Here is a 16,063-nt window from a genome sequence, read left to right as displayed (position 1 = left end):
GCCAAGCTTGGTAGCACAAGTTTATAATTCTAGTATTGGTAGGCTGAGACAGTAGGATCACAGATTTCCCAGCCAGCCTCAACTACTCAGTGAGGCCCTCCACAACTTAGTGAGACTGTTTCAAAATAAATAAAAAATAGGGCTGGGCTAGCCGGGCATGGTGGCACACGCTTGTAATCTCCTCATTTGGGAGGCTGAGATAGGAGGATCGCACAGGTTCGAGGCCAGCCTCAGCTACTTAGTGAGGCTCTCAGCAACTTAGTGAGACCCTGTTTCCAAATAAAATATAAAAATAGGTCTGGATGTAAACCGGAGGTAGAAAGCCTGGGTTTCACCCTTAGTACCACAAAGAAAAACAAAAAAAAAAAAACAAAACAAAACAAAAAGGCCGGGCATGAGACCCTGGTTTCAAAATAAAGAATAAAAAATAGGGCCGGGTGTGGTCCAACATGTTTGTAATCCCCCTCCCCCACACGCTTGGGAGGCTGAGACAGGAGGATCACACAGGTTTGAAAGCAGACTCAGCTACTTAGTGAGGTTATCAGCAACTTAGTGAGACCCTGTTTCCAAATAAAATATAAGTCTGGGGGTACAGTCTGAAAGTAGAAAAACCCTGGGTTCCACCCTCAGTACCACAAAAAGAAAAGAAAGAATAAAAAATAGGGCTGGGGGTGTAGTTCAGAGATAGAATGACCCTGGGGTTCAACTCCCAGTACTGCCAATATGTGTGTGTGTGTATGTGTGTGTGTGTGTGTGTATATATATATATATATATATATATATATAGTTTTTTTTTTAATTTAGACTGAGACAGGAGGATTGCAGGTTCAAGGCTGGCCTCAGTGACTTAGTGAGATCTTGTTTAAAAATTAGAATAACCACCGGGCGTGGTGGCACACGCATTCCCGTGCTTGGGAGGCGGAGGATAGCGTGGGTTCAAAGCCAGCCGTGCTGGTTTAAGAGACCCTGTTTCCAAAAATAAAATAGGTCTGGGAGTGTAGCCCGGAGGTAGAAGGGCTTCCAGGAACCCCAATACCACCAAAACAAAAACAAAAATAAAAATAAGAATGAAATAATAGTTTGGAGGTAGAATGCCTCTGGGATAGACTACCCCTCCCCCTCATTGCTGGGTTCCAAGATTGCCTCAGCAAAGAGCCTCTCAGCAACCCAGATGACCCTATCGCAAAACAACAGAAGGGTTGGGGTTACCTCTAGATTTCTAGACAAACAGAAAACTTATGTAAATTTAGTAAAAAGGAAACAAACTGATTATTAATTAAAATTGAGCTCTTTGTTCCTAGTTGTTTAAAGTAGCTATGGTAACATGGGGTAAAGAGCTGCAGCAAATGTACTCCATACAAAGATATACACAAGAACAAAAATAAACCCCTCCCCAGAAGTCAACAAAGGGCCACCTTCTTCAACCGCCAAAAGTCAAGCAATCTAGTTCAAATTTCCACTCCCCACCCCAATTTAATACCATACTGAAGAAATGCCCGGGGAGCCATAACTTTGTGGAGAGAGGCCAAAATTTTGGTGCAGGATTGAAGCAGTACGGTTTTGGCACCGTCTACCACCAAAACAGCGGTGACAAAGTAAAAAACCGTTTTACTGTGGAATGCAGAAATTACACATTCAGTACTTCTTCCAAACAAGCCAAAAATCATACTATCTCACAGTGGCAGGTCTTCCAGATACACAGGAAACAAGAATAGGAAAAACGCGAGTCACTGCACACACGTGACCTGACCGTGTAGACACGTTAACCAAGTCGCTATTACCTCACAACACTTCCTGAGGCAGGCTTGTTTTTGTTTCTCTACGTTTAACCTCCACTGTGCACATTTTAAAGATAACGTTCTCATCTGAGATCCTCAGTATTCAGCACATTTGTAAGACTCAAGCAATTAGCACGGTATGCCATTGTAGTTAATACACATTTTTAATGAATTCTGAGTTCACCCTCCGTGGCAAAATGAGTATTACGCTATGCTTTTTGTCATATAAACTGGCCTTACCAGTTTATCAGCACAGGAAACAAAAGGGAGACTTCAGCAAACCAAGAAACAAGAACATTTAGTTAGAGGGGAATTAAAGCCAGGTATTTTTAGCCAAAGTGTGTATGTCTGGCCAAAAAGAACATGGTTTTTCTTTTTTTGAAGATTTAAAGAAGTTTATTAGAAAGATAGAAATACAGAAAATAGAAATACAGCCCCATGCCAAAATGGCATGGGGGGTGACTGGAAATGAATACACCCAGAACATGGTTTTTCTTCAAAACTTTTCAAGGAAAAAAACTGTTTCCAATTTGCCTTGCTCTCACCTACACTCCAGCTTTGACTCTCATAACCGGCCATAATAAAGGGATATATGAAATGCCTACAGAAATCTTTGTTCTTGATTATGACTACACCTTTTTTAACCTCCACACACTTGAAGTCAACACTTTGATCAAACTTATGTCAACACTAGTGAACTTTTATAGTAAAAAGAATTTATGTAATAAATTTCATTCAACTTTCTAACCAGTGCACTAACATTTCTCCAAATGTTTCCCGTCTCACTCTGCTCTGATATTATTTTCATGTGTCCGCATCCATTTACATTTCCTGTTTATGTTATAGCCAAAGACTCCACTCAGTAACCTGCTTTTTTTTTTTTAAATACATAGCGAAATTTTACTCACTGTGACTTTTCTTTTGCGGTCTTCGTTTGAGTCTAACGTCCCTACGCCTTACTTTGCAGATTCTGCCTACAACATGGCTTTTCCCTCGCTCTTACATCAGAAACGGGACTGAGCTGGGTGCGGGCTTTACCTCCGCTTCCCTGTGCGCTAACTTGTATCCAGAACACTGAAACTTGGAAAGCCGGCGGGGCGCTGCTCTTCTGTCTTAGTTATGTAACAACTGTCAGAAATGTAGCTGACAGCTGCACGGAGAGGTGGACACCGGGGAGGGAGAGAACGCGCCCCAAGAAAACGTCCTGAGCCCCAAACATCCTGCCCGGTTCGATCGTTTCCTCGGAGTTGACACGTCAGACTCGACAGCTGCCTCGGGGTGAAAGAATTCCCTGCGACGCCTGGCAGTCCACTCGGGGCGTCCTTCGGCCGAGCAGTCCTTCGGCGGGCTGGACCTTCCTCCCCGAAGACAGTGTGCGGAGCTTTGGGACACGCCGGGCTTAAGAGAGACGGGGGCAGCCTCCCCAGGTCTGATCGGGGGCGCTGCTCATCATTATCCCCGCCATGGAAACATCCTCCGGGAATCAGGCACCCCGGGGTGCTCGGGCCCGCGTCCCCGGGGCTCGCCCTGCAGATCAGACCCGACTCTGCACCCCGGGGTGCTCGGGCCCGCGTCCCCGGGGCTCGCCCTGCAGATCAGACCCGACTCTGCACCCCGGGGTGCTCGGGCCCGCGTCCCCGGGGCTCGCCCTGCAGATCAGACCCGACTCTGCACCCCGGGGTGCTCGGGCCCGCGTCCCCGGGGCTCGCCCTGCAGATCAGACCCGACTCTGCACCCCGGGGTGCTCGGGCCCGCGTCCCCGGGGCTCGCCCTGCAGATCAGGTCCGACTCTGCACCCCGGGGTGCTCGGGCCCGCGTGCCCGGGGCTCGCCCTGCAGATCAGGTCCGACTCTGCACCCCGGGGTGCTCGGGCCCGCGTCCCCGGGGCTCGCCCTGCAGATCAGACCCGACTCTGCACCCCGGGGTGCTCGGGCCCGCGTCCCCGGGGCTCGCCCTGCAGATCAGACCCGACTCTGCACCCCGGGGTGCTCGGGCCCGCGTCCCCGGGGCTCGCCCTGCAGATCAGGTCCGACTCTGCACCCCGGGGTGCTCGGGCCCGCGTGCCCGGGGCTCGCCCTGCAGATCAGGTCCGACTCTGCACCCCGGGGTGCTCCCGCGGCCGCTCTTTTCAAGCGGAGCCGGAAAATGAGCAGTTGTCAAGAGCTGGGCGAGGCGGGCTCCAGGGGCCCCGCGGGGCTTGGGCTGCACCCGGCGCCTTTGTTCCCTAACTCCGGTCCTCCCTGCGCCGCGCTCTTCCGCGGGGAGCGGCGTGCGCGCCGCGGGCAGCCCCGGGGTCGCGGCCGCCGACCCACCCGGCCGCCGTCCAGGCCGCCGTTTCCCGGCCCGAGCCCGCCGCCGCGGCCTGCCACGTGACGCCCGCCCGCGCCGCCTCACCTGCGCGTCCGCCGTCCCCGCCGCGCCGCCTCCGGAGCCCGAGCGCGGGCCGAGCCGCCGGGCGCCCGTCCGCCTCGCCAGCGCTCCCCCCGGCCGGCCGCGGCAGCGCCTCCGCGCAAACCGGTTCCAGCTGCTCCGGACCAAACCGCCAGGCCGCCCGCGGGGCGGGGCCGCGGAGGGCGGGGCCTACGTCACGCGCGGCGCCGGCGCGGCCAATCGGCGGCCACGCGCGGCGCCGGCGCGGCCAATCGGCGGGCGCGCGCGGGGGGGCGGGCCCTCGCGTTCCTGGAAAGGGCCGGGGACGGCGGCCGAGCGAGGCCGGGCATCCCCGGGGTCCTCGCCGCCGGCTTCCCCGGCCGCCTCCGCCCTCGCCCGGGGGTGGCGTCCGCTTCCGACGCCCTCGGCGGTTCCCCGGAGGCCCTTTAAGGACGGCCTAGCGGCCAGGCGGCCGCCGCACGTTTTCCCCATTTGAAAGCGAGGGCGAGCCGGGCGTGGTGGATTCAACCTGTGACCCCCAAAACCGGGGAGGCGGAGACCCGGGCATCTGAGGTTCGAGGGCAGCCTTCGGCAGTTTAGCGAGGCTCTCAGCAAGCTGATGGGACCCCGTTTCCAAATTAAAAAATAAAACGGAGCCGGCCTTGGTGGCGCGTGCTAGTTGTCATCCCCCAGTACCTGGGAGGTTGAGACTGGAAAATCGCCGGTTTGCACCCAGCCCCGGCCATCTAGTGAGGTCCTCTGTCGTTTAGTGAGACCCCGGTTCAAACTCTAAGAATAAAATGAAGCCAGGCGTGGTGGCGCGCGCTTGTAATCCCCGCAGTCGGGAGGCTGAAACAAGAGAATCTTACAGTTTGCAGACAGCCTCAGCCACTTAGTAACTCTTAGGCTCTTTGCAACTCAGTGAGACTGTTTTAAAAATAAAGAGTAAAAAATAGGGCTGGGGGTGTAGTCCAGAGGTAGAATGCCCCTGGCTTCCATCCCCAGTACCAAAATGAAAGAAAGGAAGGAAGGAAGAAAAAGAAGAAAGAAAGGTAGATAGATATGAGGCTGGGCGTGTGGCTTGGAGGTAGAATGCCCCTGGCATCAATCCGCAGGGCCATAAAAAATAAAATAGGGCTGGGGGTGTAGTTTGCAGGTAAAATGCCTCCGAGTTCAAGCCCCAACACCACAAAAAGAAGAAAAAGAAAGAAAAGAATGATATGTAGGTCTGATGTTTTCTGGAAATTTTCCTTTCAAAGCAATCAAATTTGGATTCAATCATTAAAGTGGAAAATAAAGATTAGGGAGCCGGGCGTGGTGACGCAAGCTTGTAATCCCTGAGCGTGGGAGGATGAGACTGGAGGATCGCACAGGTTAGGAGCCAGTCTCAACTACTTAGTGAGGCTCTCAGCAATACAGTGAGACCCTGTTTCCAAATAAAATATATAATAGGTCTGGGAGTATAGCCCAGAGGTAGAAAAGCTCCTGGGTTCCACCCCCAGTACCACCAAAATAAATAAATAAATAAAGATTAGGTAACCTAAAATAGTTGAAAGTTGGTAACTTTGCTAGGTAGGCAAAATGTGGTCTACATGCCAGCAGCCTTCTGCTGGAGCAGGAGCCTAACCCAGGCCTGCCTAATAGAATCGCATTTAACAGCTTCTCAAAGTGATTCTTACTCAAAAGAAGGTGTGAAGAGATGAAGATGAACAGCCAGGCATGGTGGCATAAACTTGTAATCCCAGTACTTGGAAGGCTGAGACAGGAGGATCGCTGGTTTGCAGCCAGGCTCAACTACTTAGTGAGGCCTTTTGCAACTTACTAAGACCCTGTTTCAAAATAAGGAATAAGAAAGAGGACTGGGAGTGTAGCTCAGAGGAAGACTGCTCCTGAGTTCAATCCCCAGTACAATAAATAATAAATAAATAAATAAATAAATAAAAGTAAAAGATGATGACCCTCACTGGGGAATGTGTAGCTCTTTATTTTCTAAAAATGTGCCCTGTTTTTTTTTTTTAATATGAATTTATCTATCCTGGGCTGGTGGCCCACGCCTATAATCCCAGTACTTGGGAGGCTGAGATAGGAGGTTCACAAGTTGGAGGGCAGCCTTAGCAATTTAATGAGATACTGAGGGGTAGCTCAGAGGTAGAATGCCCCTGGATTCAATCCCTAGTATCCCCCCAAATGCATTGATCACTCTCCTTTGATGGTCCCTCAAAATTAAATCAGTATTTGTCACTTATTTTTTTTTTGGGGGGGGGGGTCCTAGGGATTGAACCCAGGGGCATTCTAACTCTGAGCTACATCCCCAGCCCTATTTTATTTTGATTTTGAAACAGAGTTCCACAAGGTTGATGAGAGTCTCACCATTTGCTGAGGTTGTCATGGACCTGCAATCCTCCAGTCTCAGCCTCCCAGGCACAGGGATTATGGGCGTGGTCGCCTGCAGTACTTGTCACTGACTGCATCAAGGTTAACCACTGGTTTACTTGTAATGTAAATTTTTTTTTTTTTTTTTGGGTCTGGGGATGGAACCCAGGGGCATTTGACCTCTGAGATACACCCCCTGCCCTATTTTTTATTCTTTATTTTGAAACCGGTCTCACTGAGTTGCAGAAGGCCTAAGTAGCTGAGGCTTTCCGCGAACCGCGCTCCTCCAGGTCTCAGCCTCCCAAATGCTGGGATCACAAGCGTGAGCCACCGCGCCCCGGCTTGTAATGTAAAATTATGTTATCAGTTCTTACCTAAATTAAGTGAGATACTGAAAATTAAATTAACCACCTTTCTAGAGATGTTGAAGGTCATGCATGTTCTTGCTTTGTACAGAGCTTCTCCACCCTCCTATGTTGTGTGTGTGTGTGTGTGTGTGTGTGTGTGTGTGTGTGTGTGTTGGTTCCTACTGGAGCACTCTCCCTCTGAGCTACACTCTCAGCCCCCTACTCTTTTTTTATTCTCCTGTCTCAGCCTCCCAAGTACTGGAATTACAAGGGTGTACCACCATGCCTGGCTTCTCAGCCCTGTTTTATTTTCAATACAGGATCTGAGTTGCAGAGGGCATGACTCTTAAGTTTCTGAGGCTGACCACAAACTTATAGTCTCCCACGTACTGAAACTATAGGCATGCACCACCACGCCTGGCTAGACAGAGGTTCTAGTTTCATAAATAAGATTATTTAAGCAGGGCATGGTGGTACATGCTTGTAATCCCATACGAGACTCTCATCAACCTAAGGAGATCTTGTTTCAAAGTAAAAATAAAAAAAAAATAGGGCAAGGGGGATATCTCAGAGGTAGAATGTCCCTGGGTTCAATCCTCAGTACTACAAAAAATAATAAGAAAATAAACAATTGTATACTTACCTGGCAGGGGAGACACCACGATCACGAAAGTGGTTTTCCCAGGGCCAGGCTCACGCATTGCACTCTGTATGTGCTGACCCCTGTGATTTCTCCAAATGTGGGAAACTCGACTGCATAATTTGTGGTAGTGGGGGACTGCGTTCACACTCTCCCCTGAAAAAAAAAAAAAAGAAAGAAACAATTTTTATTTTAGAAACAAGCTCTTGCTAAATTGTTGAGGCTGGCCACAAACTTGTGATCTTTCTGTTTCAGCCTCCCAAGTAGTGAGATTATAGGGATGTGCTACCACGTCCAGCTGGTTTTTAGTTTTGTTTTTTGTTTTGTTTTATTTTGCGGTACCGGGGATGGAAACCAGGGGCATTCTATCTCCAAGCTACACCCCCGGCCCTATTTCTTAATCTTTTTTTTTTTTTTTTTTTTTTTTTTTTGTGGTACTGAGGGTGGAATCCAGAGGATTTTCTACCTCTGGGCTATACTCCGAGACATATTTTATACTTTATTTGGAAACAGGGTCTCACTAAGTTCCTGAGAGCCTAAGTAGCTGAGGCTGGCTTCAAACCTGTGCGATCCTCCTGTCTCAGCCTCCCAAACGCTGGGATTACAAGCGTGCGCCACCATGCAAGACTCCTATTTTTTATTCTTTTGTTTGGAAACAGGATCTCACTGAGTTGCAAAGGGTCTCACTAAGTAGCTGACACTGTCCATGAACCAGGATCCTCCTGTTTCAGGCTCCTGAAAGCTGGGATTACAAGCGTGCACCACCATACCTGGTCCTGGTTTTTAGTTTTGATGGTGTTTATTTATTTTTTTGGGTGGTACTGGGGGTGGAACCCAGGGGCTTTTCTACCTACGGGCTATACTTCCAAACCTATTTTATACTTTATTTAGAAACAAGGTCTCACTAAGTTGCTGAGAGCCTCACTAAGTAGCTGAGGCTGGCTTTGAACCTGTGCGATCTTCCTGTTTCAGCCTCCCAAGTGCTGGGATTACAAGCGTGTGCCATCCTCCTGGCTGATGGTATTTATTTTAACCCAAAATTTCCTCAAGAATTTCGTTTTCTTCCTAATGATGTGCCATTGTCTGCTAAAGTGTTCTGCTGTACGATTCATAATAGCTTGGAGCTGATTTCATTCTTCTGCTGGTGCTCATATTTCAGTGAGGAATTCTTTTCATAAAAGTTTGCTTCCCATAAATGTTTAGAGCCGACCTTTATTTTTCCTAAACTATTTAGTCAAACAATATTATCCGTGTGATGTTTTAGATCAAGTTGGAGGACCTAAAGCACGCTCCTTCCCTATATCCTCTTGAAATAACAGGAGAATGACGGCCATTCCACGTGGCAGATTCCACCAACCACAGAGCCAAGATACTCAGGAAAACAAATTGCTTCAGTACTGAACACGTCCAGAAGCCTTTTCCTTGTTATCACCCCTGACACGGTATTTACACAGCGCTTACACTGTACTAGGTATTATAAGTCACCTGGAGATAATATAGAGTGGAAAGGCGGGCGTGCAGAAGTTAAATGCAAACACTGTGCCATTTATATAAAAGATGTGAACATTTTAGTGTCTGGGGGAGGTCCTGGACTCAATGCCCTGTGGATAGAGAGGGACGACAGTTACCTTTGAGTGAGCCAGAAACTGAAGAATTTCTAGGAGGTATTAGGCCAGTAGCATCAGATGATCAACAAAGAAACCTGGACCCACCCAGGGAAAGAAGGGATTACTGGAATGGCCATTTCACAGTCTTGTTAAAAACTTTAATAGCGCGCGCGCGCACACACACACACACACACACACACAGAGGTAATGAAGATTGAACTCAGCCCTTTTTATATTTGTTTTGGAAAAGGGTCTTGCTAGGTAGCTGAGTCTTCTTACCTTGCTGAGGCTGTCCTTGAACCTGCTGTGTGTGTGTGTGTGTGTGTGTGTGTGTGTGTACGTGTGTGTGCGTGTGTGTGTGGTTCTGGGGATTGAACCCAGGAACATTCTTCCTCTGCGCTACATCCACAGTACTATTTTCTTAATTTTTGTTTTGAAACAGGGTGTCCCTAGGTTGCTGGGAGTCTCACTGCTTGCTGAGGCTTTCTTCAAACCTGCTATCCTCCTGTCTCAGCTTCCCAAGTACTGAGAGTACAGGCATGAGCCCCCATGCCCAGATGATGACATGGAATATGAATATATGTGTGTATGTGCATATATATATAATTTTCATATTATAGATTAAATCCAGAAGCATTTTACCTACAAGCTACACCTTCAGCCTTTTTTTTTTTTTTTTGGTACTAGGGATTGAACCCAGAGGCATTCTACCTTCTAGCTATACCCCAGCCTGATTTTATTTCTTACTTGAAAACAGGTTGATGAGAGTCTTACTACTTTATAAGGCTGCATGTGAACCTGCGATCCTTCTGTCTCAGCCTCCCAAATACAGGGATTACAGGCACACACTACCATGCCCTGCTTTTTTTTTTTTTTTTTTTTTTAATGGAAGCCAAGTATGGTGGTGTATGCCTGTAACCCCTGTACTTGAGAGGTTGAGGTAGGAAAATAGCAAGTTCAAGGACAACTTCAGCAAGTGGACTCTCATCAACCTAGCAAGATCCTATCTCAAAATAAAAATAAAATCGGACTAGAGGTGTAGCTCAGAGGTAGAATGCTCCTGGGTTCAATCTCCAATACAAAAAAAATATTGTGGTGGTGCACGATATAATCCTAATACTTCAGAGACTGAGACAGGAGGATTGCAGGTTTGAAGCCAGCCGTGGGAATTTATCCAGATCCTCAGCAAATTAATGAGACCCTCTTTCAAAATAAAAAAAGTTGGGCATGGGGGTGCTTGCCTATAATCCCAGTACTTGGGAATTTGAGTCAGGAAGATGGCAGGTTTGAGGACAGCCGCATTAAACTGGTGAGACACTATTTCCAAATAAAAGATAAAATAAGGCTGACGGTGTATCTTGGAGGTAGGATAGCCCTGGGTTCTATACCCAGTCACACACACACACACACACACACACACACACACATACACACACACTTATTTTGCCAGGCCTGGTGGTACATGATAAGTAAAATAAAAAATTAATGCGAGTCAAATAAAAATAATGTGCGTACGGCGGAGTGTGAAAAACACGAGAGAGGTCCGGTACACGTGGCATGTAAAGTTTTAATGGCACGGCTCTCCCGAGGATCAGGGCGAGGCACCACGGGGCCCTCGCGCCCGTCTGAAGCTTGAGGATGCGGGCTCTCCTTTTCAAGGTCTGCATCTCGCGAGAGGAGGGTTTACTCGCGAGAACGCCCAATTCTCGCGGGGGTTTCAGCCCCTCCCTTGCCCTGCAGAGGTCATGTGACACAAAGTCACATGAGTGCAGGACCCAACTTATCAGTACATACTTGTAATCCTGGTACTTGGGAGGCTGAGATAAGAGAATCACACATTCAAATATAGCCAGAGCAATTTAGTGAGGCCCTTCACAATTTAGTGAGAGTCTGCTTCAAAATTTAAGAAAAAATTAAATAGGGCCAGGATTATAACTTAAAGGTATAATGCTCTATATTCAGTCTCTAGTACCATAAAAATTATTTCCATCTCTATCCTTTTTGTTTGTTTGTTTGTTTGTTTTTGTGTGTGTAGATAGGGGGAGGGGGTGCTGGGGATTGAACCCAGGGGAATTTTACCTTTGAGCTACACCTCCAGGCCTATTTATTTTTGTAAGTTGGATAAAGGATCTTGCTAGCAAGTTTCTGACAACCTCACTAAGTTACAGAGGCTTTCCTTGAATCTACAATCCTTCTGTCTTAGCCTCCCAAGTACTGGAAGTAGAAGCATGCACCACCATCGCTGGCTCTTCCTTTTCCTTTATATCACCATTCTACCTATTTTATTTATTTTATCCTACCTCAAAATGATCTTTCTATGGAATTTCATGGATTCAAAGGAATTCATGATCCGGGCGTGGTGGCGCACGCTTGTAATCCCAGCATTTGGGAGGCTGAGACTGGAGGATTGTGGTTCACAGACAGCCTCAGCTACTTAGTGAGGCCCTCTGCAACTCAGTGAGACCTGGTTTCAAAATAAAGAATTAAAAATAGGGCAGGGGGTGTAGCTCGGAGGTCGAATACCCCTGGGTTCCATCCCCAGACCTACAAAAAAAAAAAAGAAGAAATTCATGCCTTTTATTATCTATATTTGAGTCCATAGACAATTCCACAGCTTCTAATATGCACTACTTATGTACCAGTATTGGGAATGGCTTAGGAAGATTTGAGAAAGCTCTGATTATTAACAGATATATTTCAGAAATAATTGTGTCAAAATGGCAGACCTTGAGAGAGAAAGGCTTGGCTTTGGTCAGGAAGTAAACAGCTGTGGAAACTTAGATTGGCTTAGTTAAAAGTAATTAGCAAGTCAATAGGACAGGGGAGCTAGGCCCTTCTCTGTCTAAAGACAGATCTACATGATTAGATAAGCTAGTTAGGATGGGAAGAGGGGTGACTTTCCTGAAAGGAGACACCTTGCCATGCCTTGCTGGGGGAGGTGCCTTACAGGGACCTTTACTAAGTCAGAATTATGTAAACAAGATGGAGGTCATGGGTATAAAAAGTCTGGTCCACGTGCTGTATCTGGGGGGTGGTGATTTGGCTCGGACCACCCCCCCCATGCCATTTTGGCATGGGGCTGTAACTATCTTGGCGTGGTGGCGCAAGCTTGCAATCCCAGCATTCGGGAGGCTGAGACGGCAGGACTGTGGTTCATGGACAGCCTGAGCTACTAGTGAGGCCCTCTGCAACTTAGTGAGACCCTGCTTCAAAATGAAGAATAAAAAATAGGGCAGGGGTGTAGCTCAGAGGTCGAATGTCCCTGGGTTCCATTCCCGGATCCGCAAAAAAAAAAAAAAAAAAAAAAAAAAAAAAAAAAAAGGTTCAAAGATCAAAATGTCTTCTTTAAAACTGGGCATGGTGATGCACACTTGTAATCACAGCATTCCGGAGGCTGAGACCAGAGGATCATGGTTCTCGGACAGCCTCAGCTACTTAGTAAGGCCCCTTGCAATGCAGTGAGACTCTTTCAAAAATAAAAAGTCGCTGGGCGTGGTGGCACAGGCTTGTAATCCCTGTACTTGGGAGGTGGAGACAGGAAGATCACGCAGGTTCGAAGCCAGCCGCGCTGGCTTAAGAGACCCTGTTTCCAAATAAAAATATAAAAATGGGTCTGGGAGTGTAGCCCAGAAGTAGAAGGGTTTCCAGGAACCCCAGTACCACCAAATAAATAAATAAATAAATAAATAAATAAATAAATACAAAATGAAAGAATTATATAGATCTGGGGGTGTATCTCAGAGGCAAGGCCCCTGAGTTCTACCCCCAATACTACCAAAAAATAAATAAAATAAATATAAGATCTTTAAAAATAATAAATAAAAAGTCTAAATAATAGAGCTGGGTGTGTCGTTCAGAAGTACAATGACCCTGGGTTCCATACCCGGTACTGAAAAAAAAAAGTCTTCCTTAGCCAGGCTTGGTGGTGCACACCTGTAATCCCACTGAAACAGGAGGATCTCAGGTTCCCAGCAAGCCTCGACTATTTTATGAGGCCCTCTGCAATTTAATGAGACCCTGTTCCAAAATAAAGAACAAACAAACAAAAATATATGCTGGGGATGTAGCTTGGAGGTAGAATGCCCCTGGATTCAATCCCCAGTAACACACACACACACACACACACATACACACACACACACACACACACATCTTCCTTAATCAGCAGTGGTGGTGTACACCTATAATCCTAGTACTTGAGAGACTGAGACAGGAGGATCACAAATAGCCTTGGCAAGTTGTAAAACTCTCATCTGGCTAGCAACACCCTGTTTCAAAATAAATAAAATAAAATAGAGTTGGGTATATACCTTAGAGCCCAAGGGCTCAGTCCCCAATATACACACATCCTTCTTGCCTGGCATGGTAGAGTACACCTGTAATCCCAGTATTTGGGAAGCTGAGACAGAAGGATCACAAGTTTGAAGCCAGTCTCAGCAACAAGAATAAAAATGGTAGCCTTCAAGCCAGGTGTGGTGGCGCACACTTGTAATCCCTGTGCTTGGGAGGCTGAGACAGGAGGATCGCGCAGGTTTGAAGCCAGCCTCAGCTGGTTTGAGACCCTGTTTCTAAATAAAATATAAAATAGGTCTGGGAGTGTAGCTTGGAGGTAGAAGGCCCCCTGAGTTCCACCCCAGTACCACCAAAAAAAAAAAAAAAAAAAAAGGTAGCCTTCATAGTATGCCATGATACTTTCTTATAACTTAGAATTTTTAGTTTAACTTATTGAACATGTTCTAATGTTCTTTTAGATCTTAGACATAAATTTTCTCTTTTTTCTTTCCTCCTTTCTTTCTTCTTTCTCCTTTCTTCTTTCTTCTTTCTTTCTTTCTTTCTTTCTTTCTTTCTTTCTTTCTTTCATTTCTTTTTCCCCTCATGCTAGGTGTGGAAACTAGGGCCTCACATACACTAGGCACCTGATCCACTGAGCTATGTCTCTGGCCTTTTTATTTTGAAACAGGAAAAGCTAGCAGAATGGCAGCCACAATGCAAGTTGGTAACGCAACACCCTCTCAGTCAGTAGAGTTTGGGTCTGGTGATCCTGGAATCCAGCAGTTGACAGAGCTTCATGTAATCACAACCAGTAGAGAAAAAGTGGTGTCCCTGGGGTATCAAAGCTCCGCCAGCTAGGCCACAAGCTCAGAACATCATAATCTTTGGCCATGCTTAGCTCATGCCCAGTGATCACGGAGGCCAGAGGCCAGTGGTCCAGTGAGTTTCACATGCTCACAACCAACAGAGCAGTAGTGGTATCCCTGGGGCATTAAATCTCAGCCAGCGGGCCAGAGTCTCTGAACAGAACAAACTCAGCCCTGCTGAGTTTGGGCCCAGAGAGCCTGGAGGCCTGCAGCCAATCAGAAAGTACTGCTTTGCTGGGTGTGGTGGCGCACGTTTATAATCCCCCCACTTGGGAGGCTGAAACAGGAAGATTACACAGGTTTGAAGACGGCCTCAGCTACTTAGGCTCTCAGCAACTTAGCAAGACGTTGTTTCCAAATAAAATAGATTATAGGTCTGGGAGTAGCCCGGAGGTTGAAGGCCCCTGGGTTCCATCCTCAGGACCACCAAAATAAATAAATAAATAAATAAATAAATAAATAAATAAATAAGAAAAGAAACTATTGCTTGCCTGCACAGAGTAAGAACAGTATACCATAAAAGAGGTTCTGAGAGCCAGGCATGGTGGCACATGCTTGTAATTCCAGTACTTGGGAGGCTGAGACAGGAGTATTGCAAGTTCACAGCTAGCTTCAGCTACTTAAGTCCTTTGTAACTTAGTGAGACCCTGTTTCAAAATAAAGAATAAAAAAAAATAGGTCTTGAGCTGGGCATGGTGGCGCACACTTGTAATCCCAGCGCTTGGGAGGCTGAGACAGGAGATCGCACAGATTCAAAGCTAGCCTCAGCTACTTAGTGAGACCCTATTTCCCAATAAAAAGTAGAAAATAGGGCTGGGAGTATATCCCAGAGGTAGAAAAGCCCCTGTGTTCCATCCCCAGTACCACATACACACAAAAAAAGTAGGTCTGGAGGTATAACTCAGAGGTAGAATCCTCCTGGGTTTAATCCCCAGGACCATAAAAAAAAAAAAAAAGTAAAGGGCTCTGGGCAACTAATTCAAAAGTCTGGTTATATGAAACAGATTCTTTGAGGCAAATATATACCTGTAGCATAGGCATTATTATTATTATTATTTTATTAATTATTTTGTGGTACTGGGGATGGAACCCAGAGGCATTCTACCTCTGGGCTACACCCCCAGCCCTATTTTATTTTACTTATTTATTTTTATTTATTTTGTGGGTCTGAGATGGAACCCAGGGGCATTCAACCTGCGAGCTACACCCCTTGCCCTATTTTTTATTCTTTAATTTGAAACGGGATCTCACTGAGTTGTGAATGGCCTCACTAAGTAGCTGACGCTGTCTGAGAACTGTGATCCTCTGGTCTCAGCCTCCCAAATGGTGGGATTACAAGCATGCACCACCATGCCCAGCTCTATCCCTATTATATAATATAATTTATTTGGAAACAGGGTCTCACTAAGTTGCCGAGAGCCTCACTAAGTAGCTGAGGCTGGCTTTGAATCTGTGTAATCCTCCTGTCTCAGTCTCCCAAGTGCTGGAATTATAAGCATGCGCCACCATGCCCAGCCAGCATAGGCCTTATTATAAAGAGAAGACAAATTAGCATGGGACTCCCACACCAAAAGAAAGAAGACACCAATACAACAGACATACAAACCTGAAAATTTGAAAATATGAGAATGAAGATCAACGAGGAAACAATAAACTTCTACAGCTCAGTAACAATAGGGATCACCAATATAGAGCTGAAGAAAATGCCAGAATTCAGAATTTTGATTTTCAATATGATAAAAAGGGTTAGAAATGAAACTAGAGAAAGTATACAAGATATGAAATAATATTTCAATAGAGATATTGGGGG

Source organism: Muscardinus avellanarius (genome assembly GCF_963383645.1).
Source record: "Muscardinus avellanarius genome assembly, chromosome: 19".
Taxonomy (NCBI): Eukaryota; Metazoa; Chordata; class Mammalia; order Rodentia; family Gliridae; genus Muscardinus; species Muscardinus avellanarius.
This window is presented reverse-complemented; position numbering follows the sequence as displayed.